The sequence below is a fragment of the Pezoporus wallicus genome, unplaced genomic scaffold, assembly GCF_028554395.1.
Source record: "Pezoporus wallicus isolate ANWC-B61680 ecotype Strahan unplaced genomic scaffold, APGP_CSIRO_Pwel_v1 contig_5767, whole genome shotgun sequence".
In the NCBI taxonomy this organism is placed as follows: Eukaryota; Metazoa; Chordata; class Aves; order Psittaciformes; family Psittacidae; genus Pezoporus; species Pezoporus wallicus.
Window position 1 is genome coordinate 9,849,143 of NW_026640599.1, and position 17,354 is coordinate 9,866,496.

Below are 17,354 nucleotides of genomic sequence, written 5' to 3' on the forward strand. Positions count from 1 at the left end.
GTGCTATGTATTGTGTTTTCTTCATTCTACTCTTGTCTGTTATAAAAACATAAACTTAAAACATTTATTGCTGTGTTCAGAGTCCTTTCCTCTTTTTCATTAATTTTATCTGAAACTGGGAAGCTTTTCTTGAAGCAGTATTGTTTCTCCCTTGGAAAAAAAAAAAAAAAAAAAAGAAAGGCAAGAGAAGACGAAGTATTTGAAAGCCTCATGTCTGACAGAGTATCCCTAGTTACAAATATGTTATAATCTGTACACTTATCATTTTAGGTAGGAAGAACCAGATGATGGTGGAATTCAATTCAAGCTAAGGAAGCAGGAATAGGGCTTAGAAGAATGCTTACATCTGTCCCTAATTTGGTTGCACATAAACAGACAGTAACCTGCTTTATTGCCGAAGTCATATAAAGAAATTGGGCACCAAGCAGCACAGGTAATCTTGAACTGGAGAACCTCCAGCCTAATTAGACACAAATGCCCAGAAGACCTGAGACTGAAATATGGCATGTAGATTTTGAAATGTATGAAGAGACAGAACAGTCTCATTAGCAGCCATCCGGATGTTTGTTTAAGCCTCCAAAGTTCCCTTTTTTGACTGAGAGGAGTAAGCCATGTCTATGCCTAAGGCTAAGTACAAGGAAATGCATCCTGTTCCTTCTGGAATGGCCTCGATCTCCCAGCTTCCTCCCCAGGATGCTCCTCCTGGGCTTTGTGCAATTCATGGCCACTCTCTTTGCAAAGGCATCCTCACAGCTGATTTAATATCAATAATACTGGGAAAGACAAAACAGTATAAGTCATTGAAAAAATAAGACAAGCAATTCTGTGGAGAGTTTAAAGAGATATAAGTTCATTATTCATTATTTAGTAGATACATTTCTTAAGGAAGATAGCTATCGAGTTTTGCCAGAGCCATAAAAAAGTGATAATTTCCCTTATTTCAAACCTCTGAACTTATTTTATTTTTCTGGCATCAAACAAGTATTGTTGTCCACATTCTGATTATGAGCTTGTCTCTCTCTGATTACAAGCATGCATCTGCCCTGTACAGTGATGCAAAATTGTAAGTGAATTAAAGAAATAGGCAGAGGAGAAGCCTGTGAGAACTTTAAGGATGAATGGCTGTGGCAGAAAAGGCTACACATGACATAGAACTGACCTCCATGTTACAGATGTCAGGCACATTCAGGGACCGTCTATTTTTGGACACATAACAACTACGCATAACCAGAGGGTGTGATAGAAATGTTTTTATCAAGTTATCTCCCTCTCAGTTATTTGGAGAACAATGCAAGGTAACACATTATTTCCTTTTTGAATAGAGTTTTTACATTATCGGAACATATCACACTGGCCACAGAATTACAAACAACTTGTTTTAATAAAGGGAGCTTTGTGCTCTTTTTCTTTTGCTGCAAGCACAACACAAAGGAAACACAGGGGCACAGCAGAGTGGAGAGATCTTGTGTGCAATAAAAAATCATGGATAAAGCCTCCTGCTAATTGACATTCAAGGTCAATTTGTCTGGGATGCTGTGCCCTATTTGCAACTGTTGTATTAGTGCCTGAGGTCACCAATCAGCCCCATCTGCTTGATAAGGTTTATGGGAATACTATATGACATTTAATTTCAGCAGCAGGCATGACTGAAGCATTGCTCTTAAAAAAGAAACAGGTAAATCTTAGGTGGGAATAATTTCACAACTTTTCTTAAAGATTTTATGATGTTTCTAGTTTTTCGTAGTTTTTTTTAAAAAATAATAGGTACCAGGACATACATTGCTCTCTTTTGCCCTTTCCTGTGCTTTGGATTTGAGATTTAGGGAAAGAAAATAAAGCAGTAGAAAAGGAGTTACTTGGCCACAAAATGGCAAGTCTTACAGTGCTGCCCATCTCTGTCTGACCTCACCCAGCAGTGAATATCAGAGGTGATGCCTGGCACTGAGAGGCCGTTTCCTCTTGTGCTTTCCTGGTGTGATGGAGGCATCCCCTCTGGTAGGGGACCCGCAACCCGCCGAGGGAACAGAGCTTTGGACTGCGGGCATGTCTGTCTATGGGCAGACAGACATGAGCTCACTGCCCATGCAGGAGCCAGCTCTGGTCCAGGAGCCACACAGCCTCATTCATTAGAGCAAAAACATGCCCAACCTGATGCGTCTGTGCCCAGCAGAAGCAGAGATTACCCAGGAACAGGCATTCACACGTATATGCCTGGGACACTGTGCAGAAAGCCTGGTGGGTGCTGAGATGGAGCACATGGACCAGACACCCTGGCAGGCGGGGTGCTGAGCATTCCCGTGTTGTCCATGGGAAAAAAGCACCAGCAAGGCCAGTGACCTGCCAGCCTTCATTAAGGATAAATATAAACAAGTAAATAAAAAGAGGGAAGCAGGCAAGCCTTTTCTGGCTGAAGCAGATGAGAGGGGAGATGCAGCCTTGCTGGGTCCCATCCCATGAAAAAGCTCCGAGGACATGCACAGGGAGGGTGGCTGGGTGGTGATGGGGGCAGCAGGCTCCTATCATCACCGCACAAAGCTGCCAGGCACAAGGAGGTGGTGAAGCCAAGTAGGGTGGTAGAAGCTGGGAGAGGAGAAGCCTAATCGGCCAAAGCAGAGTGGTGGGGGGCAGTAAGGGAAGAAGCCTGCCACCCCCACCACCCCCCCCGGGGAAACGAGGCCCTTCTCTGGCTGAGGAGCTGCACCCTGACCGCTTGTCCTCTGGTCGTGGTGAGCCCCTTTACCATAACCGAGAGCTGTCCCGGCTCCCCTCCACCTTCCGCGGCAGGCCCCCCCCTTACCTTCCGGCCGCGGGTGGGGCTGCACCAGCCCCCAGCTCCTGCTTGCAGGGGGCGGCGGGCCGGGCCGGGCCTGGCCTGGGTGTCCCCGGCCTACGCTGCGCGGCGCGGTGTTCCCGGGGCCGCCAGCGGCTGGGCGCGTAGCGGGGAAACCCCGGCAGTCCCGGCCGGCGCGGCAGGCGCCTACCTGTTGCCAGGGAAACCCTGGTGTCTCCTCAGCCGCGGCCTTCCACGGCGGGCTGCGGGCGGCCCTCGCTCAGCTCCGCTCCGCTTCTCTCCCGCAGCAGCGGCGGGAGCAGCTGTGGGGCAGCGGCAGAGGGGTCGGCGGGGGGGGACGGGGACGGGGACGGGGGGACGGGGACGACGACGGTGTTTTCGGGTCCCGGGGACGGGGTGCGGGGGTGAGAATTTAGCAAGCATCTTTTCTCTATGAGGGGTTGGGGATGGGGTCTTTGGGTATATTTCTCCCCGTTTGGGGCACATTGAACCGCGTTCATTTATTAAGCTGGAGACGGTTTCAAAACCGTTAATCGTTATTCGGGTAGAAACTGGCAGCCCCTGCAGCCAGCGCTGCACGGGGAGCCGAGAGAATGCTGTATCCGGGCTGTGCTATGCAGGGCTCTGCCAAGCAGGTGGAAGAACCATGAGCAGGTTTTACTGGAACAAATGGGTAACACTGCCTCGTGTTGTGTAGGGATTTTCCTTGTTTGATAATAAAGGCTTTCAGGCAATGGATGGCGGTAGCATCTCATTGACTAATTCAGTTGCAGTTCTCCTGTCTATAGGATAAGGGCACACTGGTGTCAGGGAAAGATTGCAGGAGAAATAACAACGCAGCTCAAAAATCGCCTCCACTCCCTTTAGCTACACAACTACTTACCTTAGAGTTAACAACTAATCAATTACAGGAACTGGACAGAGGCTCTGTGTTAAGGTAACTGAGGCAAGTGCCAGTGCCCGCTCACCTTAGCACAAATCTCTTTGTGCCAGACCTGGCTGGCTTTGAATAAAGCCTTCTTGGTTGCAGCAGAAAGGGTGGGTATCTCTGTCTGGATCCTCGTGGGATTGCTTTATTTCCCAAATCCAGTAGTACTATGGCTGTAAACTAAAATAGTGTCTTACAATAAAATTAATGTGTGCCCACTCCTGTATATCACTGGGCTCGAGTCTGTGCTGAAACTCCAGCCCAATTTTATCCCAACACAAAAACTGCTCACAGAGGAGCAACCACTGTTAGCTTGGAGGGGAAAAAATGCAGTAAAATTAGAAGAGATAAAGATGACACTTTGTCTCCAGATATTCTCTCGCAGCAGTTGCTATGGTTTTGCACATTCTGAGGTTGTTTTGCGTCATCAGCTTTAAAAACTGTCATAAAACACCAAAGCCATCAGCTGAAGGGAATCTAGTACATGTGCGGAGGGCTTGTTCCAGGCTTTCTGTGTCAAGATATGCCACAGGTAGTATTTTTTATAGTCTATTAGATCTTCAGGCTACCTGTGCACTGACCTGCAAGGCAGGTTCTTTCCCTTGTTTTAGCAGTACTAAAAGCTCACTCATGACTGAGAAAGACATGTGCTATGTGTTGCACATGCATTGATAAATTCACTTTTAATTCATTTTCCCTTATGAAATTTTCCTTTCTCTTTTTTGCATAATTATTTCAATTGTCTCACATACAGCATGAGAGATGAATATTCAATTTAACAAGTACCCTTGAGAAGCCAAAGTTTCTTTCACTGAGTTTGGGGGCAGTTATAACCCATCCTCTTCAAGCATTCAAGTTATTGTGCCAAAGAGGGGAGCTTTTATACTGTTGTCATGATTACCTTTCCAGAACATAAGACTGACAGTCTTCTCTCTTGTGATTCACTACCTGTTGTTGTTTCTTCACAGGGTTAAAAAAAAAAAAAAAAAGAGAGAGAAAGAGAAAAAAAAAGGAAAAAAAAAGAAAGAGCTCAAAGTTTTCTTCTAGTTCAGTGAATTTGTAATGGATGCTGTCCATTTGTGGCAATACCTGACATAGCTTAATTCTGAAAAATACAAAGGACATGAGGAACTTTGGATATTTTCTCTAAAACTTATTTGACTATAACTCTTCTAAAGTTCATGAACCTTGAGGTATTCATGAAATGCCAGAGATGTGGTGCATTTTTAAGGTCCCAGTTTGTCACCTTGCATGAACTCACTATATAAGGCCAGAAGTAAAATGAAGATTAAAGTGGGGAGGAAGAGAATTAATGGTAGTTTTTTAAGACACCAGTTTTCTGTGGCTGGCATTCAGATGACAGGTGACCTTATAAAAGCTACCAGTGATAAAGATTTGTACCTGCCATTTTGGCTCACATACAACAAAAGTACCAAGTCTGAAGTATTTTTAATCAAGATACCTGCAGAACATCACAAGATTTAGATATTTTAGTTGTTTATCTCATGCACTCTTTCATCTTTCCCCTACAAAAAGGATTCAATTTACTGAATCAAAGCAAAGAAACTATGTTGAATTTTATCAAAAGGGTTATATGCAAAAACTATGTTCTACTTCACTGGAAACCAGTGGCATTGGTCCAGTAACTAACATATGCTACAGCGACGGTAACGCCACATGGGAGTGTTGGGCTGGGCTGCAGGGTGAACGGAAATGCTAAGCAAAGTACACAGTAGAGAGAGCTATTCCAGGTTTATCTTCACAGTGCTATTTTTAAGTTTTGAGATGAAATTTGAATGGCTGAACTCAATGCAGCCTTTCTTTCCATAGCTTTAGAAATTGGAGCAGCACAAGCACATGGAAAATATTTCCCAGTTACAGTGTGAAGAAACTAAGCAGGAGGGACTTTTCCAAATTGCCATCTGCCTAAGGGAAGGGACAGCATAGAGCTGCACTATTCCTGGACTAAAGAAAGGACCAGCTAGTTACCAGGTCTTCCTTGTTCTCCGCAGAAAGTTATCACAGCCCACCTCAGGTGGTTTGCTCCTGCACTGCCTTGTTCATGCTACCAGTGGCTTTAGTAAAGACATAAGCAAATTTCTGCAGGTGTCCCTGCCTCAAAGTTTCTTTATTTCAATTGCACCAATTTTGGGGTGGGAAACAACAACAAAAAACAGGACCAAAAATGTTAAACAAAGGAAAAAGAGAAGGTAGGATGAGATTATATTTCGCTTTTTACACCTATGATATTGTCTTAACTTTCATCCTCCGAAGATAGTCACAGCCAGCCCATCATATTTTGTATTGCTTACCATGAAGGCAGGTCCTTCAAGTAATGGGGTAGTTACTTGAAGGTACTTACCTAACTATCAGATAGTTAGGATGAATGTCAGGACTGAATTACAGTAAAACTAGACTGAATATCTATTCTTCACATGAAGGCAGTTGTAAAAATTACTTGGCCACTTAGCAATAGAACTGGATCATCAGAGAGAGTAAACTCCTGCAGCCTCTTCTCTCGAATGAATTGTCTGTCTATAATGATCAGTTCACAGAGCAAACCCCTAAGATGGCAAAAGGGAAAGGCTGTTCAGTTACTCAGTGTAACCTCTACAACAAGCTCTGTCCCTGACCACAGGTGTAAAATAACAGAGCACCTCATTCAAAACCATCTGCAGAGCTGCTAAGCTAGTTGTAAATAGATTACAAGATAAACCTGTAATTAAAACTGCTGCCAATTATTAGCTGTTCTTAGGGAAAGTGAAGGTGTAGGAAAGCCAAGAAAAGTTCATTTCATCTTCATTTTGCCTCCTTCAGGCTCTGAGCTGCTTTTATCCTAGAAGTGGTCATGTCCTAGAGGCTGTTGCAGTTTCTAATCGTGTTAAGTTGGGTTAGCAGACATGGAAAGCTAAACTATTCCAGTGAAGGCCTTTCCTCTTCATCATGTTCCTCACACTATCTGGCTTCTATGGGGACAGAGAATGGTCCTGCAGACCCACATCAGCAGGATTCCACTTTGCCATAGAGCAGAAACTGGAAGGCAGCTAGTTACACCAGCATTACTCTCATTCCCTGCTGTTAGAGAGGCATGAAGTGCTCATGGGGAAGCTGAGCACTGGGTCTGACACTTACAAACTAAGAGCAAAGCTAGCTCAACATCTACAAGCATAAAACTTTCATTCACAGTTTCTAAATGTTCTGCTTCACAGAAGTCTGAAGCTCCCAGTAGTCCCCGAGGAACTTACCTGGGATCAGAAATGATTTTATCTAGCACAGAAGACATATGGATGCTACCATGACCAGGTTTGGAAAGTTCCCAGAGGTGGATAGCCCACTGGAAAATATTACCATTATGTTGGGTTTGCTTCTGTGCTATATGGATGTATAATTTAAGACAGTGGGATGAAACATAGCACACAGCATTCCAGTTACTTTATTCCTAGCTGAATAATTACAGTCAGTCAGTCATTTTATAGCTGTATATAGCAGTTAATCCATATTGCAATAATTCATGTACCATGTTATACTGCTGCACAGAGCCTCTGCCAGTTTCAGATCAGTCACCTCTGTCAAATCCCATAGGATATGAGGGCTTGTACAGCCTAGCCAAATAATTTTCCACCCTGGATGGCCACATATTATGTAGCTTTCATTACCAGTCAGGTGCCAGGGGAAGAGCAACTGATGTGGAGAAAGGCTGTTGGAAATGGTATTCTTCCCTATGTCATACCAGCTGTTGAACTTATGCTCTATTGTTATCTGAATCTGCACTTGCAGCGGCTGCCTGGACAGCCTCTTATTTTAATTGCAATTACTTTCAATGACACTAAACTGGGGGAGGGGACTTGGAGTTAAAGCATCATATTTAATGTTTATAGAAATGATAATCATGCTGAGAGCACAGATTAACAGAGCTCTCATAATGATGGCAGTGAAGGCAGAAGATAGAGCTTTCATTTCTGCAAAGCATCAAGCAAACCTTTCTTTATTGCCATCACAATCTGCTGCTGGCTCTAACTATTTATGTTTAATTTTATGTATTTATTATGAGTTTGTCCCCTGCTGCCAAGGAGACAGTCTTCTGCTCCTTACCTTTCAGGAATGTATTAATCCTGGTCATCAGTTAAGGTATGCAGAGGGAACAGAGCAAGGGGAGCACAAGCTGCAGCAACATAGCGCAGTGTAAAACCTTGGAACAAACTGAATGAGGTAGAGGAGCTGGAACCTAGGAACCATTCTGAATCGTGAGAATTACAAGCAATGGGAAAGAGGAGAACCCAAAATTACATGCCTAGGTAGTAACAGACTTTTTTTCTGTTCTCCAAGTGGAAACTTAACTAATGCATTAGTTAACTAACTTAATTAAACTTAGCTAACTGAAGTTGGAATTTTGAAACAACAAAATCCAAGTTGTTGCAGAGTTATTTCTCCTTTCTGCTGCTGGCTCCAAAAAGCAGGTGTCATCATGGGTTGTTGGCTGCCTCCTTGTGTGCACAGGGAACACTGATTAGAACTGCGTGAAAAGCCTGATGAAGATACCAAGTGCTGGCACGTGACAGTTTGCCTAACAGAAAAGCAGTGGGGTAAATAAGCAATGTCACCCATCAAGAAACATCTCTTTGTGCTTTAGGTTAGCACAAGGAGAACTTGATCTGTTAAACCTTACTTTTTTTTCCTATGTGCTTAGTCGCCAAATTTGCTCTAATACCCCTGGCTGTATGACTGATCATGCCTGTTAGCAATTTTCACCCTGGTGATGAATCTAAGTAAAGTTACATTCATCTCAGTCATTACAAACCCCAAACCACTGAAAGAAGAGACAAAAGGAATCCTAAGTTCTGAAATCTCCTATTCCTGTCCGATCTGACTTTTATCTTAAGGCCCTATGAATGCCTTAACTTTATAATGATTTTTAAGGATGTGATAATTTAATCGTTGACTTGCTGGCTTTTCATACGGACATCAATCATCAAATCAGTTGTTTTGGGAAATGAATTGATCAGGTGCATGAACAAGCTCTAGTAACTCAATTGAAATGTCTCCCCCACTCCATACCTCCTCTCCACAGCCTCCATAGCAACCATGTTTGCAGAGGTTCTCAAAAATTCAGTCTTCAGGGAAAACTAAACCCCTACATGTACACTGAAATTCTGAAACAAGAAAAACAGCAAATTCAGTCTCAGGAGAAAACATCACAAAATCTGAACTTCCAAGTCACACATCAACTCTAATTTTACAGATGATAACCAGTTTTCAACATCAGTATAGAATTGTCATGCTTTTAGAAACTAGAAAAGAGGGAGGGCATTCCAGTGCAGCTCCACTGAAACCTGTGTCTAATAATTTAAAGTAATTTATAATCCATAAAGCACTCACAGCAAGGCCAGTATCACAACATCTACCGATATTTATGAGTTTGCTGGGCCCAGTTCTATTAATATGAATATTATGTAGATTATTAATGAGATTAAAAAATGTTTATTGTTCATCATTCATTTAAAATACTAAGAGAGCTCTCTGCAACCTACTGACCCCTGGAGTTATGGTTTATGTTATCGACAGATTTTGCTTCGTTTGCACAGAATGGGTCAAATCATAAGTGGTTTATCGTGCTCTTTAGCATACAGCTATGACATAAATAAGCAGAAAAGACAGATGCTATGCAAGTCAGCAGTTTACTGATTTGACATTGACTGCATTTGAAAGGTTAACGCAACTTCTGACCTGAACAAAAAGAAATTGGGGGCTACTGTGTTCCCACTGAACCAGACAAGTGTTTGTGCTTGGAAGGAGAAAAGACACTGCTGTCACACAAGCACCTGCATTATAGCAGAGATGAAACCCAAAGGGTAAATACAAAATTCTCTGCATTCTGAGGCAGCGTTTATGCAAAATGTACATATGTAGAAGTATTTCACGAACAATGTTTTATTGCCTTTCAGTTAAGAAAAAATGTAGTGGTTACAGAAAAGCAAGCTTCAAACTGTCTTTAAAAATAGCCTACAGTATCAAACCTAAATTAGTAAATCTGCAGGTACTCTGTAATATCCTCCTGAATCTAAATGTGCATTATAAAAGGTCTTTTCTACACAGGCAATGAGGAACCTGATTTGGAGTAAAGTGCTTAGACCATGCAAAGAGGAGATGCATTTAAAACCAGGTCTCTCTATACCATGTAAATAATAGCAAGCACATCACCAAAGCATTAGGCAAAGCCAACGTGAAAGCATACTTCCTGCATTTATCTTCTCTCTTTTTAAAAGTACAGCAGCAATACTTAGACTTTCTTTTGCTAGATTGTCATTCCTGGTATTGTACACTGTCCAGTCCCTCTGCTGGCATTCTGTTTTGCATCTCTCTAGATCCAAACCACAGTGGCAGCAGCATTACCCTTATGATATAGTGCTGCAATATACAGCTGTGTATTATTACAACTGTGTATCATTAGCGGGAAATCATTTTAATGCTCTTGTAAACACCACCGGAGAGCCAGGAGACTATTTGTATTTCTTTTACTGTCACAGACTAAAGTGCCTTCTTCCAACCCTGTCCATCAAATTAAGTGTTGGACCAGGTGCAAAGTACTCTAAACCTGCCAACTCCAAGCTGTCTTGAACTTTAGTAGAGCAAGGCAACCACCTTCTACTTAAGACATTGTAAGCATATCTGAGCAAATAGGGGCACTGATAAGGTGCCCTTTCTCCATCACTCAGAAGTCTGCGGTGCTCATGCTGGAAGCATGGCACTTTCCTCCAAAAGGCTTTGTCACAGGTTTTATGCTTCTTATTGTCAGAACATTTCACACAGCTCATTTTCCCCACATAAAGAAAATGTTGGTGTATAAAATATTGGATAATCTTCTTACATAAAACATCTTACATTTTTATGTAAAAATACTGAACTTATTTAGTTCAAAAATCTTGCCTTCTAAGGTAGCCCTTGTTGTTGAGAATGAGAAATCTCAGCAGAGCTTTGAGAGATTTTCTGACCCAATCACTGGGAGCCACAGTATCATTTTTAGGAAACAGTAGTCTCTTTCTTTTGGAAAGATGAAATATTCAGTTCATCCCACCACCGTTAGCTATAAAAAAACCAAAACTGTCAACCAAAACATGGTTGCTGAGAGAGGTTTTCAAGCCTTATCTGAGTGGGAGGAACAGGAGGCAACCAAGGAGCACACCTAGACAGGGAGAGTGAAACAACAGGCTACAGAGCCACCAGAATGAAGTTTCTTCTGCAAAGTGGGGTGGCAGTAGTGGCTGCAGTGCATCTGGGAGGTTGCACCACAGTGAAGGTGTACCCCAATCTACACTTTTAGCTCTACCTTTAGGCACTGCTGCTGGAAGTTGAGAAGGAAGCTTCATCTGCCCAGCTGAAGGCCAGGCCTATGGTAAAAAAAAAAAAATAAAAAATATTGCTGGAAAGAATTGCAGTCACAGGGAACAGGGAAGCACAGAAGTAATTATTGCACTTTCGTAATGCTGAAAAAACACCTGTAAGCAGTCTCCAGGAGCAGCGCCAGTAACAAGAGGAATTCTGAATGACTGCACACTCGAGCACATTTCTTCTAGCCTTCACTCTTGAGCTTTTGTGATCACTTTCTGTAAACAGCAAAGTCTTCAAAGTGAAGCTGTGCTGCTCTTGGATAGCAAGATGTTAGCTTGCCTCTCAGCTGCAATCAAAATTTGAATTGTATGTTTAATAAACTGGGGGTTCAGTGGTTAGTTACAAGAGCTAACGAAAGTACCTCCTAGAATTTGCATAGTGGTCCTATACAGGAGCTTCAAAGTACAACCATCAAATATTCACAAGTGCTTATAACCTTTTTACTTGCATACAGATGCTTTCTCCTGTACCATGCTGTGCAGGAACTGCCAATAAAATCAGCACAATTCCCCACAGAATACATTACTGAACTTGAGTAAAAGTGACAGGATCGAGCCCTTGAGGGAGGGGTGAGAAAACCCAATATTAGTTTGAATAATGAATGTGTCTGAGAATATCCTAATCTCCTTATGAAGAGAGAGGCAACATTTAAATACATTATTCATGATAAATTATTCAGTCAGCTGTGTGTGAATTACCCTGGGAATATTTCACTGGCTTTTAAAACTTCTCCCTTAAAATGCATAAATCTAGCTTGGGAAAAAGATCCTCTTCAGTGGCCAACCACATTTTCAAACCAGTCTGTCAGCCAAAGGTAAATTTAAAACATTTCTTTTAACATTTATTTCTATTGAGGAATCCCAACTTTCTATCTAGGAATCCCAACAATGTATTTGCATTATTATTATGTAGTGCATGCAGGAATATATAAAGGTAACACAGCAGATGTTGCAGCTTCTTCTTTACTAACTCTAATGCAATGCAAGGGCTATGAGATGGGCCAGCAGGAATGGAAGATGTTAAAAAAACATACAAAAAATACCCAACAGCAAAACCTTAGTTCCACAGTATCACAAGAAAAAAAAGAAAATGTACTAAATCCAAAGAAGAGACAAATTGGAAAAAAATTATTTTTCCCATGTAAGCCAAGACAGAAGAAGGGAAAAGAATGGATAAGAAATGCCATCACAGCTGGAAAATGGCAAAGCTATGGCAAACCTTGAGTTTCAGACAGACTCTGCTCTGTCTCTTCAGGGGAACCTTTTGAATCACATTTGTGGTTCTTACTTCATTTTCACAAGGTCTATTTTGCTTTAAATCCTGTGCTCATTCCTGGTTATTTTCTCTTTCTTAATTAAACCTTCATATCAGGCTTTTATTAAGATAGAGACAAAGCATATACCTTTCTCATTCTCTCAAGGTTATCTTCTGAAATAGGATTGAATTCTTTTAACAGAGAGAGGGTGGAGGGTACTGCTAAATTTATGGGAAGGTTGTAATTCCACAATTATTTCTAAAAATACAAAAGGTTATTGTATCTTGTATCTGGACAATCCAATTAGCTCAGTATCTGGGAATTAAACAGGCTGCTGATCATGTGGGAGAACTGACCTATTTCAGTGGAGAACTGTTGTCTGCATAGCAGACTCACAGGCCAATTTCTCCAGAACCAGTCTGAAATTAAGCATGGGCTTATCAGTGCTTGAAGTGGGAATGGTAACTGGTTCTTGAAAAGCACAGCTGTAACAACTCCCAGATGGTCAACATGCCACAAAGGGCTTGTCCATGGGGTGTAGCTTCTAAGCAGAAAAATAAAAAAAAAAAAAAAAATGGGAATTAAGATTTGAAATACATTTGAAGTGGCTAGAAGTCAATATTTGATATTTTGAAACTAGCACTGGAATGTTTCCATCAGCAATGTGATGCATAGAGGTTGGGAACCCAGGCATGTGTAGAAAGCACATCCATACCAAAGCTGGGATGCAGGCATTGGCCCATCATGTATAACCCTGAAAAGCCAGTCTAGATCAGCTGAGAAGTACATCTGTATATCGTTACTGTTAGCTTTTGTTTCTGGGGAGACATAAGGGGAAAGGGGTAAAAATGTCTGTACAGTACCTGTTCACTGCCTAGTATGTAGCACAATGACCATATTTTCATATGGGTATTCCCAGTTGCAGAATCAACAGCTTTGTTTTCTAAGCATGTAATCAGCTAAACAGGGACTCAGATTCACAAAGTATTTAGAAAGTTCTTCCATTTCAGAGTCTGAAAACAAGCCTTCCTGGTTTTAATTTTTTTCACTAAATACATATCTTAAATTTCCCTTCCCTTTCCCCCCTTTTTTTTCATTCTTGTATGACATAGAACACTGAGTGTTACCACAGCTTTGGTACTGTGTTTTGGAGGAATTTTTTTTTGTCATGTAATTGGTTAATTTCACTCATCCTCTTCCCACTTTGGAATGTTTCCAGATGCAATCAAGAGCAGAACCACAAAGAGCTGCTTCCCCTCTGCCACCCACTGTGAGTGCCCTTCCTGTTAGGGATGGTGCCAAGGCTCTGGACTCCCTGGGGTATCACATACCTTCATGGCCACCTGCCTCAGCTGTCAAAACTTGAAGAAGGGAAAAAGTACCCAACAACTCTTCCAGGGAAAAGTTATTGGGTATGCTGTGAAGGCACCATACTCAATACAGGGTCTCTTTCACAGAGGCACATCCCTTTCTCTGTCCTTTCTTATATGTGGTTTATGATGCCTAGAACATTAGCATTTGCCTCCACAAAGCTCTCCCGATACCATTTTAATCACTAAATTGATTAAAGTGGAAATTACATCAGTCAACAAGAATTTGTTAAATGTTTGGTAAAGGGCAGGTCCACAGTTTTGGAATTGTGAATGTTTTTGTGGCCTTCACATTTTATTTTGTCAAGTTTTCACTCCCAAGCTTTGTGTTGATCTCCTTCTAGGCAAGACAATTGCCTTATTCAACAGAAGACCTTTCTAAGTTTCAGAGCACTGCATGCCTTAAAAGAAAGTTAAAAAAAAAAAAAAAAAGAGAAAATGACAGAAATTCAGAAGAGAGCAACAAAAGTAAGAGATGCTTGGAAAACAAGTCCTATAGCAATATATTAAGAGGCCTAGTCATTCAATCTAAAGGTAATAAAAGAGATGTAACTGCCAGAAATACATAAAGAAAGTTAATAAATAAAAATCAATATCAGTTTCTGATGTGGCACTCTTCATAAATAGATCTTGGAGAGCTTTGTACAGGAGGTCACTCTCATTAGATGAGGACAAAGCCCACCTATTTTCAGTAGTATAAAAAATGCCTTTTTGAAGTTCAATCCAGAAGGTGATACATCTCTGATAAAAGGACTTATTTTCTGAAACCTCCTCTAGCACTGTAGAAAGCTTTTATTAAAAATAACCATTTTATTAAGAAAATAAATTGATTTTTTTTTTCCACAGCATAATTTTCCAGCTTTTGAGTCCATACACACACACACATATACACCTTACACTCCTCTCTGGTGAGACCCCACCTGGAGCACTGTGTTCAGCTCTGGGCCAGCAACACAAGAGGGTTGTAGACCTACTCAAGTGAGTCCAGAGGAGGTCACAAAGATACTCCGAGGTCTGTAGCACCTCTCCTGTGGAGACAGGATGAGACAGTTGGGGTTGTTCAGCCTGGGGAAGAGAAGGCCCTGGGGAGACCTAAGAGCTGCCTTCCAGTACCTAAGGAGAGTCTACAAGAAATATGGAGAGGGACGGTTTACAAGCTCATGTAGTGACAGGACAAGGGGGATTGTCTTTAAACTGAAAGGGGAAATTTACATTATACCTTAAGCAGAAGTTCGTCCCTGTGAGAGTGATGAGACACTGGCACAGGCTGCCCAGAGAAGTTGCGGCTGCCCCATTGCTGTCAGTGTTCAATGCCAGGTCGGATGGGGCTTTGAGCAACCTGGTCTAGTGGAAGGTGCCCCTGCCTGTGGCAAGGGTTTATAACTAGATGATCTTTAAGGTCCCTTCCAACCTAAACCATTCCATGATTCTATGGTTCCATGTTTCTATGAAAAGTTGGATGAAAAACAGTAAGACAAGGAGAAAATTGGCTACTGGCTTCATATGAGGTACCACAACTATTTCTCTTCCTAGATTGTTCTAGAGTCCTGAGCAGAAGGCAGTCTAATTGATTGTGTCCTTTGTAATGTTTAATATCTTAGAGCATAGAAGATGATCTCTCATTTCCTCCATAAAACAGTGGGCTCTAGCATAAAGTTTTTGTAGGTACAACTATACCAGAGGATTACTATTGGCTGTTTGGATTCTTCATTAGGGCTTGGTATTATAGTATGTTTAAAAGACCTAAGAGGTAATAAAAGATAATATTCGGGTTTACAAACAAGGAAAAATGTTGGGACTATAAAATGTGATGTTTCCCTGTAGCACATACTTGCAAAAACGTCCCCAACTCTTCTGTTCATCCAGTGGAAATTGCTCAGCGCTTGAACTCTCTTGTGCAGCAGTAGGCAATAAAATTCTCATAGGTGGAGAATCGCTGCTGCCATTCAGAGCGGTACACTTATATCAATTGGCCCTATCTTTGCCTTGAACAGTTCACTTGATAGATAGTTCAGCAGATCAGCATGTTACCTCTTCAGTGATATTTTTCACACTAAGTCAGAACTATACTGCAGGATGAAAACAAACCCTAGATAAGCCGCCTGCTCCAGCCAAGCACAGCCGGCTCCTGCATTGCTCTGATGCTGCCAGCCATCATTGCAGAGCTTGATGTGATCAATACCACATCCAGCCAAATGCCAGCATTTGTCAACTTAATGAAAAGTGACACATTTCAGAAATTGTGACTTCAGAAGAAAATTCATAAATAGTCCAGTGAATACCAGTCACTGAAAATAAAATCTCATTACAATTAGTGGCTAACCAGCTAAGTGCCCTCACACTCCAGGTTTGAAGGAAGCTTTATAATTAGATGATCAGTATTTATTGAGGTGGGTGGTAGCTGTAGCAAGCTTCAGTGCTGAGGGTAGCCATGTCACCCTGGATGTTGCATGAGTATCTAGGAAAGCTTGAGATCTTTGTAAGCTTTTAATCATTTTGAAGTTTGTTGTAGGCTGAACTTGCTGTTGCTGACTTCTGTTTTGCTTTTCTCCTCAAGTTCATTGGTTAAACTGAGCCATATTTGTTCCAGCTGAAGTCAATGAGAATTTCAGCTTTGATTTCATGGTGCCCTGGCCTTGCCAATATAAAGGAATTAACCTTTTCTGATGAGTATAGCTAGCTGTTAATGGGTATAAGGCAAGGGAAAGGCAAAGGTCATATAAAGGAAGACTTGTATGCCCCATACAAAGATTAGATAAAGCAGAACAGAAAGGGAGAACAAGTAGACACTGATAAATGCCAACATTACAAAGCCATCAGGTAAGGCTAGATGATGAGTGGGAAAGAGATAGGCCCCAAGATTAAGCAAAAACCTTTCAGGCCAGCCCTGTCACAAGAGGCATTACACTGATACATGTTGATGAGATCTGGTAGTGATGAGGGCTCTGCCATCCAAACTTGGATCCCCCAAACTACACTGGAAGGAGAGATACTGCCTACATCTTTGAAACTATTGCTTCTGTGCCACAGTATCCACGGACCCTATGTGCTTCTGCTAGTGCCCTATGTACAATATTTGTCACAACTACAAGCAACGGTGTTTTCAACTACTCACAGGTCCAACCCAGCTACTAAAACGCAGTTTTAATCCTAGAGTTTGTGTTTCCCACTGGGGTGATCATTTTGCTGATGTGTCAAAAAAGTGGAAGCAGCCCTCAGAAAGGCACCCTTGTGTTACCAGCCTGTCTGCATCCCTATTCTCTCACCACAGCACCTGACACATTTGCTGGGAAGGATATCTGAAAAGAGAGAGATGATTTACAGAGTGGAAAAGAATTTTTTTATCAATAAACAATGAGTCATCCATAATCCGTCTGAGACAGAGGCAAATCTCAGCAGCAGTGGAAAGGAACATAAATGCCAGTGGAAGGGGGTTAGAGGGAACCATAACATGCATGTTCAAGCCTCCAGACATGACCCTTTGGTGCAGTTACCTGGCTACCAAGGATTTTAGGTTCCAACCCTTAAACTCGTATTCAAACAAAATTAGGAAATGAGTAAGCATAACCATAAAAGCAAAAAGCAGTGCATCACAGAATGCATTTTGTTTGTAGCAGTGAAGCT

General features: G+C 41.8%; 1 long non-coding RNA gene across 1 annotated transcript; it reads left to right on the forward strand.

The window, feature by feature from the left end:
- Window positions 1-4,220: 4,220 nt before the first annotated feature.
- Window positions 4,221-5,820, forward strand: LOC130604796 (uncharacterized). Its single transcript, XR_008973528.1, has 2 exons — window positions 4,221-4,251; window positions 5,550-5,820. It is a non-coding gene; the product is annotated as an uncharacterized LOC130604796 (long non-coding RNA).
- The last annotated feature ends 11,534 nt before the right edge of the window (window positions 5,821-17,354 follow it).